We start from the raw sequence: 25790 nt of genomic DNA, 5'->3' as shown, positions 1-25790 counted from the left end.
TTTTTCTTCATAATTGAGCACAGCCAGTCTCTTCCCCAACCAACCCAAGAAAGGGCTGTGCTAAGAAACAACAGGCTGAGACTAATGGTCTTGACATTCTGGAACTGGTGTAGTTATTACTGCCACAATTTACAGATGGAAACCTGAGGCTCACAGAGGCACAAATATATCCAGGAAAAGAAGTCACAGCAGGAACTCAGATTTGCATGAACCTGATATCAACCCTCTGCCATGTCCAGTGCCCCAACAGACTAGAAGGAGTGAGAGATGAAGAGCAGCTGTGCATCATGAGCAAAAAACACTAGAGCCCAGAGGAAATGGTTGGCGTTTCCATTGGAACCTCCCTGGTGTAACCTTTGACACAGTGACGGACTGGAAATGCCAACAGCACAACTCACACATGGGCTTTTACTACTGAAGTGGAAAAAAAACACACAACAAAACTTCTGCCGTGGGGCAGACCTCAGTCACTGAGAGAAACCTGCCGTTGCCCTATCTTCTGGTGACTCAAGTATAGAAAAGCACTGGATTTTTGAGTTTGTGGGTCTGATATGTGACAACCTGCTGAAATTCTTCAGCAACATGTCTACTCATTCCACTCAATTAGACAGTTAAAATTTACGGATAAAGCACAAGGGGTTTTTGTGAAGTTTTTGAAGAGACTCAAAACTGAAATTTAAGATTGTCAGTACGTTAAAAAAAAGAAAACTATCATAACATTTCCTTCCTTTGATGAATTAGATTTGAACTTTAAAACTAAAGGAAACTAATTCAGTTTGTTTCTTCTGAAGCCTCCCTTACTCATATGCAGTCTTTATGGTGGAGAAAGTGAAAGCCCCATCCTGAGTTGGAGTCAGCGAGGCATGGTTTGAAGCTGTGCAACAGGCTCGTTGCTGAGTGGCATTGGCACAATACTTAAGTAACTTATGCCTCAGTTTCTTGGTCTGTGATAGAGAATAAGGACCCTCCTAGGATTATTGTAAGGGTAAAATGAGTAAAAACATCAAGTACTTAGAACAGGGTCTGTCTGTCACAGAGCAGCACTTTATAAACATGTGTCATTATAATTTTATTCTCATCTAGAAGACACCAGCTGATTTAAACTCCAATTTTGTTACTGTTCACACTGTGGGCAGGTGAGATATTTTGTAATATTGTCTTTTCAAAGAGAGATGGAACAGGACACTTGGGCACCTCACTCTCAAAGACCATGTTGCTAACTAAGGGGCTATATTTGTGTCCAGCTGGCCTCCACAGTCCTTTACACACTGAAATCTAGTGTTGAGTTGTGACTGTACCTGAATAAAAACTTACAAACATAAGAGAGAAAAATTCCTTCTAGATGGAGAAGATTCTACCTAGTTATGTGGGAGATTTGAAATAACCATCCTGGAATTCCTCCAATTTCTGTTATTCATTGAAAAAAACACTTATTAAGCATCTATTTTTAGTATGTTCCAGACACTGTGCTAAGCGCTACAAGCTATCTGTAGCCATCTAACATTTTAAAATCTGTTTATGACCACGTTTACAACTCAAGAGCCCTGGAGGTAAGAGGCCTGGTTTAAATACACTCAGTCATTAGAGGGGTGATTAATTTGGGGGACATGTTTGGACAGGAAGTGGATGTGCTCGTTCTTGCCATCTTCATGGACCCGCTCTTCTTTTGGATCTGCCCCCTGGCCATCACTGAGGAGCACTAGGGGTGGATCCTGACCTGAGGAGGGATCACCAAATTCTCTTGATTACAGGTTTGTAATAGGAATCAGGACAGGAAGCATCAGTCAGATGACAGTGGGCGTTTGAGTGGAGGGGATACCATGAATCTTGGCCGGGTCTGAGGGGTTCCAGGCAGCTCACAGGGCAGCAGAGAAGCCATGAATTAGCAGAGGAAGCTGTTTGAAGAGAGAAGGAGATGAGGGGGCCCAGAAGCTGCACAGAGAACCTCAGGAGTCTCTCCAGGGCCAGTCTTGGAAGGTTCCTGCTCCCTAAAGGGTCTTGGAAGTCCTTGAGACTGAGGCCAAATCCCTGTGACAGCTGTCCTCTATGGCTGAGTCATTAAAATCCTTATGAGGCAGAAACTCCTCCAGAAAGGTTATTCTTGTTTTCAATGAAGAAGAAAATATGTATGTTTCTTGTCATTACTGATTTTTTTATTTGTTGTTTTATTTATCTTTTAAAACTATTTATTTATTTATTCACCCTCCAGTCAGCACCACCAGGATCAGCCACCCTCCCTGGGGTACTGCGCACCCTCTTGGTTGCTCCAGCTTGGTGCCTCTCAGATATGCCATGCTCATAGTCCCCCGGAGTCTGGTTAGAGTGCCAGTTCTGATCCAGTGGGTCTGGGATGGAGATGAGTCTGCATTCCTAAGTGCTCCCTGGGATGCTGATGCTGCTAGACCCTGACACTGTCTGCAGACACAGTGCTCTCCTGCCCTTCTTAAGGGCATCTCCCATGTGAAGTGGGCTACGTGAAGTGACCGACACTCTCTGCCAACTTTCCCCTTCTCTGAGAGAGCCGATGGACAGAGAGACTATTACATCAGCTACACAACATGTAGGGTGACCTATGACCTATGACACTAAATGATGACATAGGGCCTTGCAGTGGACTGCTGGAAGACATCAAGTCAGAGAGGAGTGTCCAGTCCTAGCTCTGATCGCTATTAGCATGGGAACATCTTTGACATTGAGTTTGTTTAGCATTTGTAAAGTAAGGACAGAGATGCCAACGTCATGGGGTTGTTGTAAGGATTAGAGGTGAAGACAAATGAGAAGGCCGTGGCAGTGTCATCTGTTTATCTGTTTATTAACAATCATTGTTGACAAGCTGCGTGGGGAGAGGGGAGTTAATAAAAAAGGGGTGGGGAGGCTCTTTCTTCAAAGATATTCACAGAGAACGAGGACGTCCTCTGACATAACCACCGCACCCTTTTTAAATTCCAGAAATCTAACATGAGGCTCTACTATTGTCTAGCCTGCAGCCAGAGCTCAGATTTCTCCAGTTGCCCCTTGTGTCCTTCCCAGCATCTTCCCTCTGGCCTAGATTTGACCTGGGATCCTGCTTCACAGGCATCTGTTTAGTCTCCTTGAACTGGCAACAGACTTTCTCTGTCTTCCATGACCCTGAGCATTTAGAAGATTGCAGGACAGTTGTTTTGCTGGATGTCTGATTTCGGGTCTGTCTGATGTGTCCTTAAAATTAGATTCAGGTGAGGCTCTTCTGGCAGGAATGTTTCCTACATGCTCCACGTCATTAGGCATGTGGAGTTTATCTGTCCCAGCACTGATCATGTGGATTCCATCTCAGTGAAGGTGGTGTCGGCCAGCTGTCTCCACTGGGATGACGTTCTTGTCTTTCCAAGATGCAATGGGAGCTGAGGGGGTCAGGTGGGGAAGAGTCTGCCACTGAGAGACAGAGGGGGAGAGGAAAGAGAGAAAGGAGAGCGAGGATGAGAAACAGAGAAGGGAGAGGAGAGCCAGAGGGGGAGAGGAGAAGAGGGCGTAGGAGAGGAGGGAGGGCAAAGAGGAGGCAGGAGGGGAGAGAGCATTCTGCAGGCTTACAGAATAGCCCATGGGGCGCTTCAGATGGGAACAGCGGGGAACCCTACTGCTGGGCTGGCCTCAGTCCCTGGAAACTGGCCTCGGATGGACCTTATAATTCAGCATTTCAGGAACTTGGGGTCATGAGTTTGTGCTCACCGCAGACAGCTAGGTTTGGGCATGAGGTTGTGGGGGGCTGTGGCGATCTCACCCAGGATGCGTGTGTGTATGTTTGTGTGAATGTATGTAGGTATATGTAAGTGTGTATGCACAAACATGTGTGTGTACATATATGTGTGAGCAGGTATGTGAGCATGTGCACATGTTACATATATATGTATATGCACAAGTGTGATCATGTATGTATGTTTGAGTGTGTGAGTATGTGAGTATATATGTGTGTATGTGTGTTTGTGTGTGTACTACGGTGTGAGGGTATGTGTGTAGGTATGTATGTATGAGTGTGAGCATGTGATTACATGTGTCAACAATGGTGGCCCCATGTGAGCGGGACCAGCCCCACAAGTATAGGACACCCGTGATGGAAAGATCCCTTCTTTCATTGCCCTGACCAGCGCCGGATTCTCGGGCTCAAGGTGTCCCTGCAGGGAGGCCAGTACTAAAAAGCACATGGTTAATGGAGAGGAAGCCTCAGGAAACCAGAGGTATGGTACACTGATTCCATCACTGCAGGCGGCCAGGCTGGGGAAGGAAGGCCGACTCCACTGACCGGGACAGCAGAGACTCCTGCAGATGAAAGGACACAAAGGGAGTAGACAATTTCCCTGACTCGTGTAAAGGTTTCCTCTTCCCCAACCACAGCAGTTCTTCCGCTCCCGAATTTCCTCCAGCAGTCCATCTGATGACTCTTGTGCGCATGCATCTGATTTTCAGCAGCCTGAGCTTCCCTCGCCAACCCCGGGCCACCACGTGGTGAGCCTTGGACAACTGCACTTGCACATAAGTCCTTTTCTTCATGGGCTCTCATCACATCCCCTACGTCAATCACCAAACCAGTATGAATTCTCCAGTGAGGAGGACTTTTTGTAACTCTCTAGAACCTTGGTCGTGTGTCTATTCCCCTAACTGTATGTATACGCATGTGTGTTCGCGCACACACGCGTGCACACACGCACTCACTTTCTTCCTTCTGGGCTGTCATCTGGGCATGGATCTGAGAAGGCTTTCATCATAACAATGAAGAAAGCTCTGTCTAGCTTCGGTAGGACTCCAGGTTCTATTTCACAAAACTGACTTTGCCACTCTGAGAGGAGCCTCAGCTTGTAATCACATGGGGTTGCACAATGATCATGAAGGGACGGCTGCCACTCAGAAATGAGGGGCAACCTCAAGGTGACAGAGCAGGCACTGTGTCACTCTGTTTGCCAGCCCTGAGTCCGGGCTTCTGCGGTAGTTGCTGGAGTTTCCAAGAAATCCCACCCGTCTGGCCAGTGGACCTAGCCCCTGCTCCTGCTGACTGTCAGCCCTCAGCCCCTCCCCGTGTTTGTGAAAGTCAGGGTTCTCACGCTGCACGTGAGTCATCATAGCACATCTCCCATCATCGCTAGGCTTCCTTTGAAGTTCAAGTCAGGCCCCCTTTCTTGATCTTGCCACTTTGTGAGCAAATTGTCTGTTTATTAATATTTCAGTCTTAAGGTTCACACAATACCGCCTTGGGGTATTTTTTCCGATAATTAAATGCTGTGGTGAGAGTAGTGTAGGTAAGGAGATAGAATCCCCAGCTCCAGCAAGGACTGTTTTGGTAAATGCCTGAGCTTTCAGTCTGTGTTTTCTGTCCCTCTTCCTCATGTGCTTTAAACCCTAATGGTTTTATAACAGATAGACTGTACACACCTTCAGGAAGAGATGAAGTGCTCCTGGCAGTGTGTCAGGGTTCTAAGAAAATGAAAGGAAGAATGACAAGGAAATAAAGTTATGTATGTGTGTGTCTGTGTGTCTGTATGTGTGTCTGTATTTCTTTAAATCCACCTAAAACAATATACCTCTGAATTTGTTCTCCTGCTCATTGAGCCAGAGGAAGGGCTGTGATTTATAAATACTGCCAGTGGGTTCTACCCAGCTCTTTTTCCTGAGAGCAATCTGCAGCCCAGCCGGCTGGACCAGTAGTGGCTGTGTGCAAGGAACTTCACCTATGGTCTTTGTAGGCTCAGAGTTGTCAGAGAGCATCCTGGGGCCTTCTGATAAGGCTCCATTCTCAGGGTGAGCAGAGTCGCCCAGAGGACAGAGCGTGTGAGATGTTGAATGACTGCCCCCAAGTGTCCTTTTGCAGGAGATGAGAGGAAAGGGGCTTGTGATGCTGCCGACATCACGGTGTCTGTGACTGCTGGGAAAGGGGCTCTGTGGGTGGGGAGAGTACAGAAGAAGAGCCTGGGGAAAGGTGCTGTGTGAACAGAGCACAGTGGAAGCGGCACCTGCTGGAGAAAAGTGTCTCAGCTGCCACTGCTAGAGTGTGGCCAGGTGTCAAATGTCTGTGTTCTCCCTGTGGGACAAGCAATGTCTGTCTCATGGACCAGCCTGGTTCCCACCAAGTGGCTGTCACTCATGGTCTGAGCTACATCTTCATGGATGTACTGCTGTACTGGCAGTTGTACTTTGAGGAACAAGTGGCTGCCCTTTTCTGGAGTTTGTACCACTTGGTGGTCCACTGTGTACCTTTATGTGAATTACAAAAAGGCCCCCTTTCCCAGGGACTCGTTCTCTTGGGTTAGATGCAGCTATGGCCTGGGGCCCAGATGAGCAGAACTCGGGCTGGCTTAGGACCCCTTTGCCCCTCGCTGGGCAGAAACCAAACAACTTTCCATGATGGCTCTACAGACACCTTCTACACATTTATCCTCCACCCAAGTTGAAGGATGAAATCCTCAAAAAATTCAAGAGTGGACTGATTTTACATCCCTGCGCTTGGAACGCTTAGCTGGTCTGCTGGCCTACTGTACTACTCCCTTGTTTTGGCCAGCTCGAACTGGCTCTGCTCATTTTACAAACTTTTCCTCCAAACCTTCTTTCCTCAAGTTCCAGGTTAATTTCAGCTATCATAATTTTAATGCCCAGGAGCCTTCTTAACTTTAATTATTCTTTTTTATGCCATTCATTCTCGATTTACAATGTAGTAGTGGCTTCTTTTATTTTTCTAAAGATGTTATTAACAATTTTTTCTGAGATAGTGTTTTGTTTTCTGTCTTGTCTCCATTTTTTCTGGTTTGATTTTTTTCTCCCTCCCTTCATCTCCTTATCTCTCTTTCTTTTGGCTCTTTTTTTGTATTGGAAGATTTCCTTAAATGCTTGAGAAATTCTTGTCTATTCATGTTTAGAGAGACTTAAAAAGAAGCTGACTGTTTCAGGCACAGGTTGTACCATGTGGGGGCTGCTCTGTAGACACGGTGCGGCAGGCCAGTGTTGTGGGTGTGCGTGCAGGTAGGAACCCACGTCTTTTCTGTGGAGGCTTTCTTTTCTCTCTAAGACAAAGAGACCAATGGCTAGCCGGGGACAAGCCTGACTGCCATGACTCTGGGCTGGAGTGGATTGACCTGTGGGTGGGTGTTGTAGCAAAGGGTAGAGTAGGGTTTGGACGTGATTGGTTTCTGGCTGGGGAGTTGGGAAGGTGACTTGGTGGTTTGTAAAACACGTTAATACAAGTCCTTCTTTTACACCTTCCAACATCCCTAATGCATCACATGACTGAAACTTTCTGGTGTTTCATGGAGAATTTGGCTCATTTTTGTCAGAATTCTCTGCAGGTTATGGCTTGTGGCTTCATTTACCCTGCTAGTCAGTTACTACTTCTTTATTTATTTTGTAAACAGCTTTACTGTGGTATAATTGATACACATAATGCACATATTTAAAGAGTACAATTTGATAAACTAGGCATAGGTATACATTTGTAAAACTATCACCATAGTCAAGATAATGAACATATGAAATACCCCCAGAAGTTACCTCATTTTCCCTCATATTCCCCCACCACTTCCTCCCATCAACCAATTTCTATCCCCTGGCAATCACTGACCTACTTTCTTATACATTAACTTACATTTTCCAAATTAAATAGAAACATTCAGCTAATATTCTTTTTTGTTTGGCTTCTATCACTGAATATAGTTATTCTGAAAGTGATCCTCATTGGAACCTATAATGCATTTCTTTTTATTGTCGAATAATGTCCTATTGTATGGGTATATCAGAGTTTATTGTCCACTTACCTGCTCATGAACATTTGTATTGCTTCCAATTTTTGGAGTATTACATATAAAGCTGCCATGTCACTGTATAAAAGTCTTTCTATAAACATATGCTTTCTTTTGTCTTGGATAAATGCCTAGGAGTGAAATGGCAGGTTATATGGTTTATATAGGTTATATGTTTAATCTTTATGAAACTATCAAAGTGATAGCCACAAAGATTGCTTCACTATACATTGCTACCAGAAATGTAAGAGAGTTCCAGTTGCTCCACAGCCTCCACAATACTTGATGTAGTCTTTAATTTTTATCTGTTCTACTAGTGCGGGTGCTGTTGGCATCTCATTGTAATTTTAATTTTCATTTCCTTAGTAACTACTGATGTTGAGTTACTTGCCATCTGTATATCTTCTTTAAAAAAAAAAGTATCTGTTTAAATCTTTTGTCCGTTTTGAGGGGAATGTTTGTTTGTATGTTTGTTTGTTTGTTTTAATATTTTTGTGAGCTCTTTATATATTATGTATACTAGTCTGCTTTATTTCTAAAATTACCAAATATTTCAAATATAGAGAAAATCACAAGTAATAATAAAAAATCCAGGTTTACTGTTGCCCATATTTAATATATAATAATATATTCTTATATTTGTTTTGAGTTTTATTTTCTAAGTAAAATGTTATAGATAAGACACAATGGAAGCCCTTTTCTTACCCATCTCTGATTCTCTTTTCTTCCTCTTAAAAAAGAAAACATTAATCTGAACTTGGTGTGTATTCATATTTTTATACTTTTACTACACACACACATACACACAGAGCTAACAACATGTTAGTTATTATACCTAAGCTTTTGTCATTTTTGGACGTTATGTTAATGCAATCAGCTGTACATACTTGATGTGACTTCTTACACTCACATTGTGTTGCTGAGATTTCTTCATGTTGGTGCACGTAGTTGCTGATCATTTCATGATTGTAGACTTCTTTCATATGAAGACACTACAATTTACTTTCCATAGTATTACTGATGGACAGTTCGGTTACTTTTATATTTTTGTTATCTGCAATATCGCCAAGAATGTTCTTGTATGTGTCTTCTGGAGCGTGTTTGCAAGTGTTTTCCTAGGAATAAAGATAGATTATAGTATGTGCTCATGCTTTACTTTGCCAGATAGCACCAAATTTGTTTCTAACTGGCTGACCATATTTACTATTTCATCAGTAGTAATGAGAGTTTCCATTGATTCACATTCTCTCCAATATTTGTGATTATCAGACTTTATATTTCTGCCAATCTGGTAGGTGTGAAATGGTATCTCAACACTTTTGATCGACAATATACCCACGCTAGATATATTCTTTCAACAGTCTTCTGATCTTTTTGCTACAATAAGTGTTGGGTTTTGTTTTGTTTTGTTTTGTTTTAAATAGCTAACCTGTTCTATTCCTCAGGGTGCTTTTAAAACTTCTTTTGCTTTGATGTTTTGCAGTTGTCACTATGATACATCTACATGTGTGGGAGGATATTTTTAAAAATTTATTCCGAAAGTTCATTCAGCTTCCTGGATCTTAACATTGTTGTTATTCAGCAATTCTGGAAAATTCTCAGCAACTATCTCTTAAAAATGTTGACTCTTCCTCAATTTCCATTATTTCCTTTTCAGACATAAATTAGACACATACTAGGCCTTCTCATTTGAGCATTCACAACTCTTAACTACCTTTTGTTTTTTCTGTTTCTTTGTTTCTCTGGATAATATTCTGGATGATTTCTTTATTTCTATCTCCCTACCCTCACCCCATTCTCTCTCCACTGACTGTAATTTATTTGTCTATTGTGCTTTGAGTGAAAATTTTTTTATTTCTAGAAATTCTTTTGCATTCTTTTTCAAAGCTCTACTGATGTTACTCATAATGTCTTGTTCTCTTTATCGTATTTTCATGCTCCTTTTAAAAAGTTACTTAAAAACATAGTTTTCATACTCAGTTTTTTGTTTATTCCTGGGATCTAGAAATCTGCGTCTTTACAGACATTCCAGATGATTCTGATGAAGTTGTTTTTCAGAACATACCTTGAGAAACATGGATATGACTTATATGTAAAAACGTCCACTTTATAGCACAATTTCTGGAAATGGGTATTCTCATCAATTTTTTCACAAGTTAAAAGAAAAAAAAAACTTCTTGAGACAACTTAATAATAAAGGCAGGCTTTTCACATTAGGAAAAATGCTACAAGTTTCATATTAACATGTTAGCAAATTTTGCATTCCATTGTTCTTTCACCCCTAAGTGTATCACATAAGAACTCCTATGTTGTATTTTCTTGAACTTTGGTCAAAGTTAGATTTTATGGTGAGTAAGCTAGAAATATCAAGATTTCCTATAGAACAGAAAGAGGCTCTCAGAATTCCAACTTTATGTGACTACCTTGGGAGCACATGGCTTTTGCCTTTTCAGGGCAAAAAGATTTATAGAACCTCTTAAAATTAGCTACTTTTTATTCCCCCTAAACCACATAGACCAACACACACACACACACACACACACACATACACAAATTCACAGAACATTTAAAGTGTGGCTTTCATCACTAAAATATAATTTTGTCAGATTAAATCCAAACTTATCTTGAGCCAAATGTGAAAGTCAATAACAATAACATAAAATGAATAGATAGTTTTTACCAAGTGCCAAGCACCTTTCTATATGCTTCACACTCACTGATTTATGTCCTCCTGACAACAGTCTTGCGAAGTATTATTAATCTTATTTTACAGATGAAGGAACTTAGGCACAGAGAAGTTAAGCAATGTGTCCAAGGTCACACAGGAACTAAGAGAAAACCCAGGATTAGAACTATGGCAATTGTTCCAGCATCTATCCTCTTAACTTCTATGTGATAATACACTCTTTTACATTTTACCCTCTTGGTATGCTTCTGAGCACTATAAGGTATATGGATTAGCATATTTAAGGTGTCAGCGATGGAATAAGATGCAGTGCTACCTGGGAATTTATAAAACTAAATTATCAGAGAGATAACTCATTTTATACTTTTTAATGCAAGAGGTTATTCCTACATAATAGACTAAAAGTTATCTTGAACTGCATGAAATTGCCAAAAGTCAACCATTTTTGTCAACAGTTTTCATCCTAAAAAGGTAGCAATTGTAGGTCAAAAATTGTGACTGTAGGTCAAAAATGGTTGACTCTTGGCAATTTCATGTAGTTCAATCTGTTATCAGGACAAAATGGGGTCCATCTTTCTGCATGCATCTAAGCCAAAAAAAAGATACATGCAGGTTTTGCAGCAAAGAAAATAAGGTTTATTAGAGAGTTGCAAGTCCCAGAGACACAGGTGAGCTATCGCGCAAAGACCTGACTCCCTGGGAATACAGATTACACAGGAAAAATCAGTCATCATAGAAACTAAGGAAGTTGGGTTCACGAGTGCTACTTATTGGAGGGTTGGAGGGGGATGAGGTAATTGATCATTGTATCCGGTTCTGGAATGCCATCCTGTCTGGTCCTGTGGTTCTGCCTCTCTGGGCCTGGAGCTGAAACACATCTAAAGCCAAGATGTTATTCTTAGTCTAAAGTCCAACCGACACCTATTGTCTTTATGATTATAGACCTGAGGCTCAGTTAATCTTATGTCCTAAGGCTTAATGATTAAAGGAAAGGCATACAGAGGATAAGGGTGGGGAAAAAAAGCAAGTAAGTCATAATGCCATTATCTGAGGAAAACCAGCTTGAATCAGAGGGAGGAAAAAACTATATTAAAGAAATGAAGTTTGTGTGCTGTTACAAATCAAATTCAAAATTTACATTCATTCTACAGCTTACAATAGCACTTATACCACTCTTCTCTTTGTTCTTGCAGTCTTGTGAGGTGGGCAAGAATCTTGCTATGACCTTCTTGTCCTCATCCTGTTTACAGAGGAAGGAATGAGGCCATATTGATGGGAACTTCCCCGAGAGGTGCAGGGCTAGGAGATAACAGTACTAATTTTTAACCCAGGTTTCTGGGGTCCAAGTTTGCTACTCTGTTCCTCTTGTCACCCTGTTCCTAGTTCCTGGCCAATGGCTGCTAATCAGGGGCCAATATACAGGGGTTTTATAAGGACATAATGAGTTGATCAAATACAACTTAAGCAAGCGAGCAGCATGTATAAAAGGATGGGTGCTGACTGGCTAAAAAAAAGGGCAACAACAATTCACCACATGATTATCTGGGATTTAAAAGCAATTTATTGAGCTGAAATTTATATAACATAAAATTAACCACTTTAAAGTGAACAGTTCAGTGGCATTTAGTGAACACAATGTTGTGCTATTACCACCTTTACCTACTTTCAAAACATCTTCATCACTCCCAAAAGAAACCCCATACCCATTAAAAATTCACTCTTCATTCTTCCTTCCCCCCAAGCTCCTGGCAAATAACAATCTGTGTTCTGTCTCTATGGATTTATTTATTATGAACATTTCATATAGATAGAATTGTACAATATGTAACTTTTTGTGTCTGGCTTCTTCCGCTTAACGTGTTTTCTGGATTCTTCCAGTCAGCATAATGTTTGTAATATGTGTCATACTTCATTTCTTATTTTTGGCTGAATAATATACTATTTTATGTGATTATCACAATTTGTATATTCATTCATCCATTGATGGACATTTGGACTTTTTCTACCTTTTGGCTATTGTAAATAGTGCTGCTCCAAAAATGCATGTACTTGTATTTTTTGAATACCTGCTTTCAATTTTTTTGAGGTACATATGTAGGAGTAGATTTGAGGTGGCATATGATAACTCTATGTTTAACTTTTTGATAAACTTCCAAACGGTTTTTCAAAGTAGCTGCCTCATTTTATAATTCCTTAAGCAGTATTTGAGCTTCCTGGTTTCTCCATCTCCTTGTCAATACTTGTTATCGTCCATCTTTTTTATTATAGCCGTCCTAGTGGGTATGAAGTAATTTTACGTTGTGGTTTTGATTTGCACTTCCCTCATGGTTAATGATATTGAGCATCTTTTCATGTGCTTACTGGACATTTGTATATTTTCTTTGGAGAAATGTCTATTCAGCTACTTTGCTCATTTTTAAACTGGGTTCTCTTTTTATTGTTGAGTTGGAAGAGTTCTTCATATGTCCTAGATACAAGTTCCTTATCAGATATATGACTTGCAAATGTATCATGCCATTCCGTCGGTTGTCGTTTCACTTTCTTAATAGTGACCTTTGAAACACAAAGGTTTTTTATTTCGATGAACTCTAACTTATCTATTTTTTTGTTGTCATATGTGCCTTATTGTTGTATTTAGGAAATACAACATTTCCATGTCTAACCAAAAGACATGGAAATTATTCCTATATTTTCTTCTATTGTTATTTTCTTTTGCAATTTTAGCTCTTACATTTAAGTTTATGATTCTTTTTGAGTTAATTTTTATACATGGTGTGAAGTGGGGATTAAATTTTATTCTTTATTTGTTAGTAAAAAAATTGTATATATTGAAGGTATATAACATGATCATTTGACATATGTATACATAGTAAAATGATTACCACAATCAAGTTAATTAATGTATTATCTCCACACACAGTTAACATTCATGATGATCTATCATCTTTATGTTCTTCTCTTACACTGAAAATAATTTGAAAGCAAGGACCTGTTCTATTTGCTCTCCACTGTTTTCCTCAATTTCTTATACTATTTCTTGTATACTTGCAGAATAAATGGAGGAATAAATGAGACAAATCATTTCACCTCAACCATCAGCTTAAATTCTATAAAACAATAGATCTAGACCACATGATTCTATGTAAGCCTTCAAGTCTTATTCATCAAATTATATAAAACATTCTCTCCCGAGATAGCTTAGTAATATGATTGTGTATCTTTTAATAACTAGTCTAAGATTGGACAACTACCTAATTTTAGCTTGAGAACTCTACTAGCCAAAGCCTTCTGGCACAGGGTACTTATTGAATAATTTTATTTTATGGCAGAGCCAAGAATAATAATCATTTCTCATAGTCGAACACTTTTCAAACACCATAAATGGCCAGACCTTTTGGTCACTCGAGAGAGAGATCATTTTTAAATTGGCAGCCTCAACAATAATAGTGATTATATAGCAAATGCAGCTTCCTTTGAAACACTCAGAAGCATTCACATGGAAATATTTTTTATCTTCACTGTATTCTTGTAAAGTTGGAAGGGATGAGTAATTGTTTATGCCAAATGACCATTTCCTTAGGCTCAGTGATTTTGGCTATTCTTGTACATTTCAGTTATATAACTTTAGTTTTACTGTGGTTCTGGTCATTGTGATGGGCTTTGTGAATCCTTCTTGAGAACAATTTCCTTTGCCTCAAAGTGTATTTTTATTTGTTTCAATGAAGCCATTTAATAATATTTTTTTTTCCATGAAGAATGATATTGATTTGAAAATATTTTGGCATGAAATATGATTTGATTTTTAGAAGAGTTGAAATATTTTTCCTACATTTATGTTTTTCCTAAATGTCAACATATATGAGCCTGTATTATTTTTATACTTTCAAAGCAGCTATTTATTATGGCAAAAAGCCCTTCTGTGGTACTATATACAGTAAGAAGCACATCCCTTCATTTGATAGAGAATGGTACCCTTAGAGAGCATGTTTCTATTAATAAAATGTAGTTTCCATGTTATTCCAATAAATACGGTGGATCATAGAAAAAGAAGGAAATTTCTCATCTATTTTATATTTCACTTATTGTACTTTTAACAGCAAAATCTGACTTTAAAGAAAATAAAGTAAAAGAGAAAACAGTAGATTAATTTCCCTTGTAAATATATATGCAAAACCCAAAAAACTATAAAATATTAGCAAATCAAATTCAGAAGAGAATTAGAAAACAAATCCTACTTGACCAAGTAGAATTTACTTCAGGAATGTATAAATTACTCAACATGTTTAGCAAACTAGTTACATAAACACATTAAAGAATCATATAATTATATCAACAGATTTTAAAATAACAGTTGAATAAAATTTAGCTATTTGTAACATGAGCTATAAATAAAATAGAACTAGGGATAAATTGCTGAGACATAATGAAGATAATTTATCAAAAATCTACATAATAAATTGTTAAGAATATTGGAATATTAAACAACTAAAATGTGGAACATGAGTGCAGTGCCCTCTATCATCATTATTAATATTATTTTGGAAGGTCTAGCTAAAGTATTAAAATAAGAAAAAAGAAATAAGAAATAAGTCATACCAATGTTAGAATAGAAGAATCAAAATGATCTTTATTTGTGGGTGCTAAGATTGTAGGCTTGGAAAATACAACAAATTAAAAAAACAACTACTATTGAATTAAAAAGATAATTTTGTACAGAAAACAAATAAGTAAAAAGCAATAGCTTTAAAAATAATATCAATAAACAAAACATAAATGGAAAACTACCCCATTTATCATAAAAATAAAAACAATAAAATAAATGGAGATGAATTTAACAAAACATGTTTAGAACATAAGGCTATATTATACAGTCTTATAGGAGGATGCAGAACAAAACAAACTGTAGAAATGTGCAGCCTTTAGAACATTTCTGCAAGTCTCTTGGCTCTGCCTTCCCATGTCTGCTTCCTCCTCACAGGTCGTCAGATGCTGTAGCATATCCAGGCCTCTTCTTACTCAGGGCCACTTCTAGAGAGAGAAGAGAGAAGGTCACTTCTGAATGCTTACCCAGACGAGCAAGACAGACCTTTCTCCAAAGCCCCAGCACAACTCTCCCTACATTCTTTTAACCAGAATCGGGTCACTCTGAACCAATTTCTGGGAAGACCCATAGAATTAGACAAGTTAAGTAGGGTACCCTGAAGTAGAGTAGGATCAAGTTCCAGTGAAGAACATGGCAGAAAGCTAAGACAGATCTATACCTTGTTTCATATAAGTAAATCCCAGAAGGTTTAAATAGCTAACCGTAAAACAAACCCATAAAATTATTAAAGACAATGGAGAAGAATATTTGCCTAATAGTGGAGTGAGGAAGACCTTCTCAAGGAACAAAAAACCTCGAAGGGCAGAAAGGCAAATGGTGACAGATTTACTGCAAAAGTTAAACACTTCTCTACAGCAAAGGGTTTTAGAAAGAGTCAAATAACAAAAGTTTAATATTGTTCATATGCAAAAAATTTCTACAGAAAAGAAAAAATAAAGATCCAATTTTTTAAAAAAATCAAAGAATATGAATAGGCAAGAGAAAATGCAAAAAGTGAGAAAACATTAAAACTTTCAACTTTATTAGTAGCAGGAAAATTAAAATTAAATCAACAAAATATCAAATTTCCTATTCTAACAATTTAGAAAAAAGGAGTTAGAGAAAACTGTGTTCTATTATTTTACTGATGGGATTGTCAATAGCTACAACTTTTAGGAGAAGTAATCTGGCAGTGTCTGTTAACTCTATGATATAGAAATCCCACTTTTAACAATATATTTTGCAAAAACAAAGAACCAGTGTATAGAAATATATTTCCAAAATATTTTTATGCATTTTTTATAATAGCAGAACACAGGAAACCATCTGAATATCCATCTTTGCCGAAACAACTACGCCACATGCCTGCTGTGGACTAGTACCTCACCAGAGGTGCGTGTTAGACTCCACTTGAGAAGGCAGTGGTGCTGACATAACTATGAGATGTCCCCAAATTCCTCAACAAATCCAGACAGAGTGACTGAGATTAAAAAAACAAAAAACAAAAAAACAAAAAAACAACTCGATGCGTGGACAGTATCCACAATAAAACTATGTGATTGGGTGTCACCCAAACTGTAAATACCACAGGTGGGGGCAGATCGCACATCACGACAAGGCCTGTGTGATACAAGCCACAGGGAGGGAGGCAGTAGCGGGAAGACAGTGTGTTCTGACCTTTGAAATACTGCGAACATCAGGGGATGACCCAAAGCGAACAGCAGGGGATACTCAATGACCCAAAGCGAACAGCAGAGAATACTCACTAGCAGGCTCCCAGGCCATCAGACAGCTTTACAGGTGTGATTTCACAGATAAGTGCAAGGGAACTGGAACAGCTGAATGACGCTGAGGTAGTCTGGGTTGTGGGAGTCCATGAACTCTCAAAGCCAACCAGCCAAGACTCCCTCTTAAACAAATCTCCACAGGAGGAGGATCCTACCACTTTGCTCTAGAAATTCTCCCATTGATGTTCACGACGGACATTGACTTATACTTTTTTCTTTTTACAATGACCTTGTTTGGTTTTGCTAGCAAGGTCATTCATGCTTCTTAAAATGGGTTGGGGATTTTCACTGTTTTGTTTTCTGGTAGTTTTTGTAAGATCGGCATTCATTTTTCACTGACGTAGCCATTAGGGCTTGGAGTTTTCTTTAAGAGAAGGTTTTAAATTATAGTTTTAATTTTTTCATAGTTATGGGATCATTTATGTTTATTATTTCTTCTGGGGTCAGGTTTGGTAGGTTGGATTTATCTATAAATTTGCCCAATTATCTCTTTAAAATTTAAATTTATTTAAATTTTATGAGTTCTGCATTGTAATTATCATTTTACAATCTTGTAAGCATCTTCAGAACCTACAGCTATGCTCTCTTTTACATTCCTGACTTGCAATTTGTGTCTTCTCTTTTATATTGATAAGTCTCATCAGGAGTTTGAAGAGTTGGTTCCTTCAAAGAATGAACCTTTAAATTTATTGAGCTATTTTATCACGTTTGTTTTTTATTATGTTGATTTCTGCTCTTTCCTTCCTCCACTTTTGTCTCTTTCCACCTCTTTTTAATTTGATGTTCTTATTCTGAGTTTTATAAGTGGATACTTAAGTCATTGATATTTAATTGACTGTCTTCTCTAATACATATGTTTGAATATTTAAATTTCCCTCTAAGCACATCTTTAATTATAGCTCATAAGTGTTTTTTATTATCATTTGGTTCAAATTAATTTCTAATTTTTTTGTGATGCTTTCATTGATCTTTGAGCTATTGAGAAATTTATTCCTTATCTTCCAAACATAAGAACATTGTGTACTATTTTCCAGATTAATTGAGAAGTGATCAGACAATATACTTAATATGATGTTGATCCTTTGAAATTTTCTAAGGCTTGTTTTAGGTCAGTATTCAATTTATTTTTGTAAATGTTCCATGTCTTCTAGAAAAGAGTTATATTCTGCATATATTGTAAATCAGATAAAGTTTTTTACATTTTTCAAATCTTGTGAAATCTTATTGATTTTTTTTTTTTTTGTCATTTGTTTTAGGAATTACTGAGATGTGTATAAAACTCTCTGACTCTCATTGTGGGTATGTCTTTTTGTCTTTTGCTTTATAGGTGCTGAAGCAATGATGTTATTATGTACATAAAAATTAGAAGTGTTCTAATTTCCTGATGAGTTGACTCTTATCTTTTTCTCTAAAACCCTGTTTGACCTGAAGTTGGTCTGTGTTGTCTGACATTAACATGGCTTCACACCTTCCTCTGGTTAGTATCTGCATATCTCTTGATCTTTTTACTGCCAACCTTTGGGATCCTTATGTTTTAGAATGTTTTATTTATGATTTTGATTTTTGTTAAGTCTGATAATCTTTTCCTTTTAATTGGAACATCTGGTTTATTAACATGTAATTTAATTACCAATCCATTTAATTTAAATCTATCATTTTACTGTTTGCTACTTGCTGCCTGTCTATTCTTTTTCTCTCCTTCTTTTGAGTTAAATGTTATTTATTATTACTCTACTTCCTGCCTCTGTTAGCTTAAGAGTTATATAATCTTTTATTATTCTTATTATGATTATCTTAGAGATTACAAAAATGAACCTGTCCTATTATATATATAGTATCACTTGTTATATTTTACATCTTACCAGGCAATTCAGGGATTTTAAGGCACTTAAAATCTATTTACTTCCTCCTACCTTAATTCTTTTATGTACACCATTTTCCCTTAAATTTATCCACATTTTTATTCTTTTCCCTTTCCTGCATGTCCAAGCTTATCTATTGTCAGTTTCCTTCACCTTATGGCACACTTAATGATTCCTTTAGTGAGTTTGTTCTGATGAGATTCTCCAGTTTATGTTTATCCAAAGATGTCTCTATTCTTGAAGAATATTTTCACTAGGCATACAATTTTATTTTGGCATTTAAAAATTTTTTCAATATTATTCATTGGCTTCCGGCTTTTAATGTTTTGATTAGAAAATCAGATGTCATTTTAATTATGGCTCCTTTGAAGGTAATTTATATTTTTCTTTGGATACTTCTAAGGCTCTCTTTTTATCATTGGTTTTTAGCGGTTTCTTCCTATACTCAGATGTGAGTGTGTTTGTAAGTGTGTGTTTTTAACGTGTATAATGTGTATAAGGCTGATTAAATTTGTGTTTGATATCTATGTTGATCTAAGTTTTCAAGAAAGCAGATTCTAAGGTGAAGGAGGTACAGTCACAGGACAGGGTGAAAGACAAGTGAAGTAGAAGGAAGAAAAACAAATGCCAGAAATCTCTGACTGCAGCTTAATGAAGGAACTCAGTGGGATGCTCGCTTGTCCAGGGTATTTTCAAGCAGGCTGAACAAAAACATGCTGTCTCAGAACAGTCTATCCCAGGAGGGAAGAGAGAGGAGTTAATTTACTGGCAATCTTATTTCTTGTTTCTCATTATGAAAGTTCTTGTGAGTTTGACACCTTCACACTTCTGAGTACGTCACCTTGGAGAAGCTGAGTTAATAAGTGGTGGGGGAACTGGAGCCTCAGAGAGGGAGAGTATGTCACCTTGGAGAAGCTGAGTTAATAAGTGGTAGGGGAACTGGTCATGCCAAGCCTGGACACTAGGGCTGCCCTGGCTCTCACCAAGACATAAATGGAGAACCTTGGGATGAGGCCAAGGCAGCCTGGTCCTTGTAGGTGACATGGTAGCAGCTGTGGCTGCAGCAGTGATAGCAGCAACTGGAGATAGCTGTGAGCAAAAAACTAAGGTCTTCAGAGTCAGGAATGAATGAATAAATGAATAAATGAATGAATCCGATGAGGGGCATAAATTGTGCTCACTAAAATGTCTTTCATCAGTTTGGGGAAATCACCATCTAATTGTTCTTTATATTGCTTCTGCTCCAGTGTGTCTCTGTTGCCTCCGGGCAAGAGATTATGGTCTCTTCTCTTTTATCATTTATTTTGCCTTTCCCCTCTGCTTGTCTCTTTGTACTCTATTCAGAATCTTTTCTTCTAATCTGTAATCTGTTCACACAGTTTTTCCTTAGCAGTGTCTAAATTGCTGTTAAGCCCATTAATTGATCTTTACTATCAACAATTTTATTTTTTAGTTTTAGAATGTCTATTTTTTTCTTCAAAAGTTTCTAGTTTTCTGCCAGAATTTTCAATCTTGTTCTTAATCTACTTGAACATATTAAGGGTAGTTATTTAGAGTCTGCGACTCAAACTGAATTTTAGATTCTACTGAGAAATTATTGTTAATTTTGTTGGGTATGAGAATGGTTTAATGGTTAGGTTGTTGAAATTATATACTGAAATTCTTAGAAGTGAAATGATATTATGTTTAGTATTTGCTTTAATATCTCCTCTTCCCTAATGTGTAGGTGTGTACTTGTATAATTGTTGAAGATAAATAATTTGTATCTGGGAGTTCATTAAGCTATTTTTCCCTTGATGTGTCTTAAAACTTTCCAAAATAAAAAAGTTTTTTAAAGGCTAGTTCTGATAACTCCATTTTTGGTGGGGAGGTCTTTAGAGTTTGCTTCTATTTTCTATTACCTTTCTTGGTTTGCATACTTGTGCTTTTGTCTCATGGGTGTTTGGTTATTTATGATTGAGGGCCAAATGTTGAATATGACAGGCAGTAGGAAAAATTTGAGGCCTCGTTTGATGTTATCTTCCTCCAGGAAGGATTTATGCTTTTTCCTGGCTGGCAGCTGGGACCAGAGCAGCTCAGATTCTCTATAATCCAATTTTGCACATGTTTTGAGGCTGAGATCCAGTCTCTATGAGAGACAATTAATCTGGTCACCCTTACTCCTAGGATGTAGCCTTTCATGATCCCTACCCAGAGTGTGGGTAGCCTATGAGACTTACCCCTTCATTTAAAACCAAAATCAATCCTTCCTTTGGTGGGCCCTGAGTCCCAGGTTTTATATCTGCAGCACTGAAAAGCTGTCAGGAGCTCATGACTCCTCTTGTTGCCTCTTGACTGCTTTTTTTGGAATTGGCACACTTCTCTGAAAAGACTGGCTTCAGAAGCTGCACTCCCCCTAGCTCTGTCCTTCCTGTAGCTCTCAGAGGAGGATTGTACTAAATTATCCAGTCTATCAGTGCATGCTGTCTTCTCACTTTATCTCTCCTCCTCTGATGAGCCTCTCCCCTCATCTTTACTGTTGCTTCTGCCTCACATTCTGTGAAGGTTGCCTGGTGGGAAGTTCCTGGTTCCATTTATGAACAGAAGGCTGCTGTAACAGTCCTCAGAGCTGGTTGATGCTGACGAAGCTCTTGGTGGCATCTCTTTGCACCAAGCCCATGGATAACTGAGGAACTTTATCTCTCCTCCTCTGATGAGCCTCTCCCCTCATCTTTACCGTTGCTTCTGCCCCACATTCTGTGAAGGTTGCCTGGTGGGAAGTTCCTGGTTCCATTTATGAACAGAAGGCTGCTGTAACAGTCCTCAGAGCTGGTTGATGCTGACGAAGCTCTTGGTGGCATCTCTTTGCACCAAGCCCATGGATAACTGAGTTGACTGCACTTGAAGATAGAGGTTGTGGCTGCCCTTGCTAGGGACCCCTGGGCTCAGAGAAAATGTTTGTAGCAGGCGAGGGACCTGATTGAGAACCTTAAACTCATCCAGAAAAAATGATGAAGTGGATCACTCATCATGGTCACTATGCTTGGCACAAATCACATTTCTTTCAACAACAGCTTTTTGGGTGCTTTTGGGGAATATGACTTGATTTATTAAACTGAAAAGCACTTGAGTCAACACTCTGGAGTCTGGAGTGAGAAAACATATGGAAAGGCCTTGAGTGAATAGCTGGTCAGATCCCTTGAGCTTGGACCTTGAGAAGCTGCCATAAGAACACATTGTGAACCTTCCCCCTGTCTTCGTGAGTGTAACTTGAAGCCATTGATCAGAGTGACTGTGTACAGGGGAAAGGGAGACATTGAGATTTTCATAGACAAACTTCTGAGCTGATATGAATCTACCCCAGAATTGAGATGTATAGAGAGGGTGCCAGGGGGTAAATGGAGTTTTGGCCCATATCCATTTTCCAGTTAGGCCAGTGGCTCTGGAAACCCATGTTGCAGTTTTCTTAGTTCCTCAATGTACAGTTAAGATAGAAACACTCGACATTTAGCTGAATATCTATATCGACTGACTGCCAGAAATGATCAAATGGAAACCTTTGGAATTACCCTTACATGTAAAACCAATATCAATATAGCATCTCTGAGAGAATTGCAAAGATGAATGCCACCATCAAAAACTGACAAGGTGCAGAGGTGGTGACTCCCATCTCCTGTCCCTTTTATTGACCAATGCAGAGGACAGATGGTTCTTAGAGAATAACAGAAAATTATCATAAAGTAATCATGTAATACTACAACTGTGGCTTTTCTTCAAGAAGTGGTCTCTTTTACTAAAGCAAATCGACATAGCCCTTGACACCCGGCACACACCTTTCATTCTGGCTAATGCTTTTTTTGTTATTCAAATAGAGACAAAACACAAAAGCAATGCGCTTTCATCAGGCAGGAAAACAGTATTCCTTCACAGTCTCAGGACCATTTAATTGGAAAACTAGAAATTGCATTTTCTAAACTTCATTGCAGCTTAGATTCTAGAGATAAATTAGGTTCCATTTAGATTCATAGAGCAAAGCCTGGCCGAGTATGGCCCGTGGACCAAATCTGGTGGGCCATCTGTTTTTGTGAACAGACATACAGAATACTCATTTGTTTACATGTTATCTGTGCTGCTTTGCTCTATAATGGCCAAGGTGGGGAAAAATTTGCTGACCTCTGGTCAGGAGCAGGATTGGAAAGCCAGGGTTGAGGCTGAGCCAACTCCCTGTGGCGTCTATCTTTGTTGCTTTCTCCTCTGAAGCTTCTCCTGTGTTCATCCTCTGATTTCTTGAGTACCAGGAAAATCACTTCTTGGTGTGGTGGGGCACTAGCTCCACAGCTCCAAACAGCTTGGCGTGGCTCCAGCAATGAATTTAATTCTGAAAGGCATTCCAAGAATCCTAGCCTAAAACCTGTTCCTTCAATGACTTTTAAAAACACTTAATTCCAAGTGTTAAATCTTTTCCTAGTCAAGTACTTAGAAAATTTTTTAGTTTCTTAAACTGAATCTTGACTGCTCCATGCCTCAGGTCTGTGTCTCAGTTACTGGCATTTAAATAAACACAGTAATTCTTCATAGATGTCAATCATTTATAATTTATAACATAAATGTATGTGTTATATGTATAAGTCAGAGACAAAGATGTCACATATTTTTTTATTTAATCAATTAAAAAGCAAAGACTAACTGTATGTCACGATCCTAATAGGTTAGGTGAAAAACCCCTGGGAGTGGTTTATTAGAAACGTCAATGGGCCCAACTTTTCCTATCTCTTCAGAGCTGGCCCATAGCTGGCTTCGTTCTGCCCTGGTCAGAGTTTCCAACTTCTCAGGTACAGAATGATCCCTGAAGAAAGACCTTCCTGACTTTTGGGTGTGGGTTCCATCCAATCTCTAAGGCCTGTTGCACAAGAGTGGAGGTGGATGAATAGAAAAGATGTTTTGTTATACAACTGGGCTTTCTCATTAGGTCACTTCTGATGGTTAGGCTTGGTGTGCTTAATTAGGAGGTATCAGGTCTAAAAGAAACACTGGCTCCATCCAGAAAAGAGCTGAGGGTGACAAACTGGAAGTCAATTAGGAGAGGATAGCATCATGGCTTCCAGCGCAAGTAGGCCATCAGTTGTAGCCTTTATTGAAATGATCTAATTTTGTTTCTGAGGTACCCTGGGGCAGGGATAGGGTTGGGCTACATACCAGAGCCAAGACCAGTTCTCCTGGTGCTTTGCCATTATACAGACTCTCCAATAGAGACAAGTTCTACTCCCATCTGTGAGTCAAAGGACATGTCCCCCAACCCCAAGGCTCATGCTGCTTAGTCCCTGGGACTGAGAACCTTCAGAAGCAATGGGACCTGCTCATTTGATTATAGTACAAAAATATGTGAGTTAAAGTTTAAGAATCTAGATTTCTTTGTTTTTTAAAGAAAAAGATTTCTCTTTTTCTTTAATTCTTTCAACTTTTAACTTTCACGACTTTAGGAAGAAATTGAGCAAATGACATTACTAGAAGAAGGAAAAATTCTAAAACACTAGTTTCAGAAAGTAGGAAAGCTAAGTTGACCTCCAGTCTGTCAGCACAGGATCTAAATTTGATCTAATATCCAGTTCTTATGCTTTGGGAAACATAGTAGAAATATACTATGTGCTAACTTGGAGATGAAATCCATATTTAGCATGTTTCAGGAAAAAGATTCCAGAAGACTCTTGATCAGCTGGGACACATTTTGGCCACTGACTGGACATAGTTTTCAAGAAAGAAGAAAAATGACAGTAAGGCTCCCAAATAGCCTTCATGGTTGGCAGATAACTCATATGCAATGACGGTAAAATGGCAGTTGTCTTTCTTATGATTTCCTTGGACACACAATTAGAGCTACAAAGTAAAATCTTTCCCCTAAGAAACAGAAAGGGAGACCCTGGGAACCTTAAAAGCATGATTGAAAGAAGCTGAAGATGGGTAGTAGAAAAGATTTCAGCTCATAAAAACCATAGTGGCCTTGAGACTGTTCTTAAATGATTCTTTATTGTTTCTCTTGCGGTCTCTGTGAGGGCTTTCTGGTTGTTTTTAATGCTGTGTTTTCATCATACACTTTCAACCAGAAGTCCAGAAAGATAGTGGGGCAGAATAAACATTAAACATTTGACTTTGTTTGGTGTGCTGTAAGTAAAATGTCACATCATGTACTCAGCTCCTGAAGATTTAATTATCTGTGTGTTTTTCTGGAGCTGCTGTCTTAATCCATATTGCTTCCAGGTAACATTATGCAAACTCATGATTATAAACAGGAATCAAACTATTTTGAGAATGAAGTTTTGTTTAGTTCAAAGTATCTGAAAATACATTTGTTTCGTTTCTCTGTCACAATCTGGCATTGATGGTAATTGCCCTGTGTAGAAAATGCAAACTGTTCTGAGCATAACACACCAAGACTGGTTGTCTGGAATGGTTCCAGCCCTGCCTTCTGCAGCTCAGGCAGAGCTTTCTGGATTCATCTGTTTACAAACGTTATTGAGTGCCTACTGTTTCCTGAGCAGAATCCAAAGGCTCATGTTCCTTATTGGTTGTTGGTAGAAGGAAGAACACTGCCATTGGGCTCTGCAGTGACCTACCATGATCTCACCATTCCATCAGGCATGACAAGCAGAGCATGTTGCAGTCTAGGAGTTTTCTGTGAAACTCTGGGTGCTGAGTTTGAGAAGGTTGGGTTCCATACAGGGGCACGATCTGAGGTGGTCAGAGGGAGGGGTCCTTGGAAGAGAGGAACTGGCTTAGTTGCCCTTGGCCCATTAGTTTGTCTAGTAAGGAAACTAGTTACCACAAGCAACTGAACAACTACAAACGTTCCTTCTTGTTTCATTTGTTTTCTGTATACACACACACACACACATCTGACACATGCATGCACCACACCGCATACACATGTGTGCACATGCATACATACACGATCTTTTTCCTAGGCCTTTGAGCCCAGAGCAAAAATTACTGACTAAAAAAAAAACTGGCTTTTGTTCACAGTCTCTTTAAAAGATATAAAGGTAAATGTGATTTTTTAAAAAAACACACCAAAACTAAATTGCCAAATGAAAGCTCAGCTCTGCACAAAATCCAGTTGTAAGACAATACATATGATGTCGCTCT

Source organism: Pteropus alecto, unplaced genomic scaffold, assembly GCF_000325575.1.
Source record: "Pteropus alecto unplaced genomic scaffold, ASM32557v1 scaffold256, whole genome shotgun sequence".
Classification (NCBI taxonomy): Eukaryota; Metazoa; Chordata; class Mammalia; order Chiroptera; family Pteropodidae; genus Pteropus; species Pteropus alecto.
The sequence above is the reverse complement of the archived record's forward strand: the minus strand, read 5'-3'. Positions refer to the sequence as shown.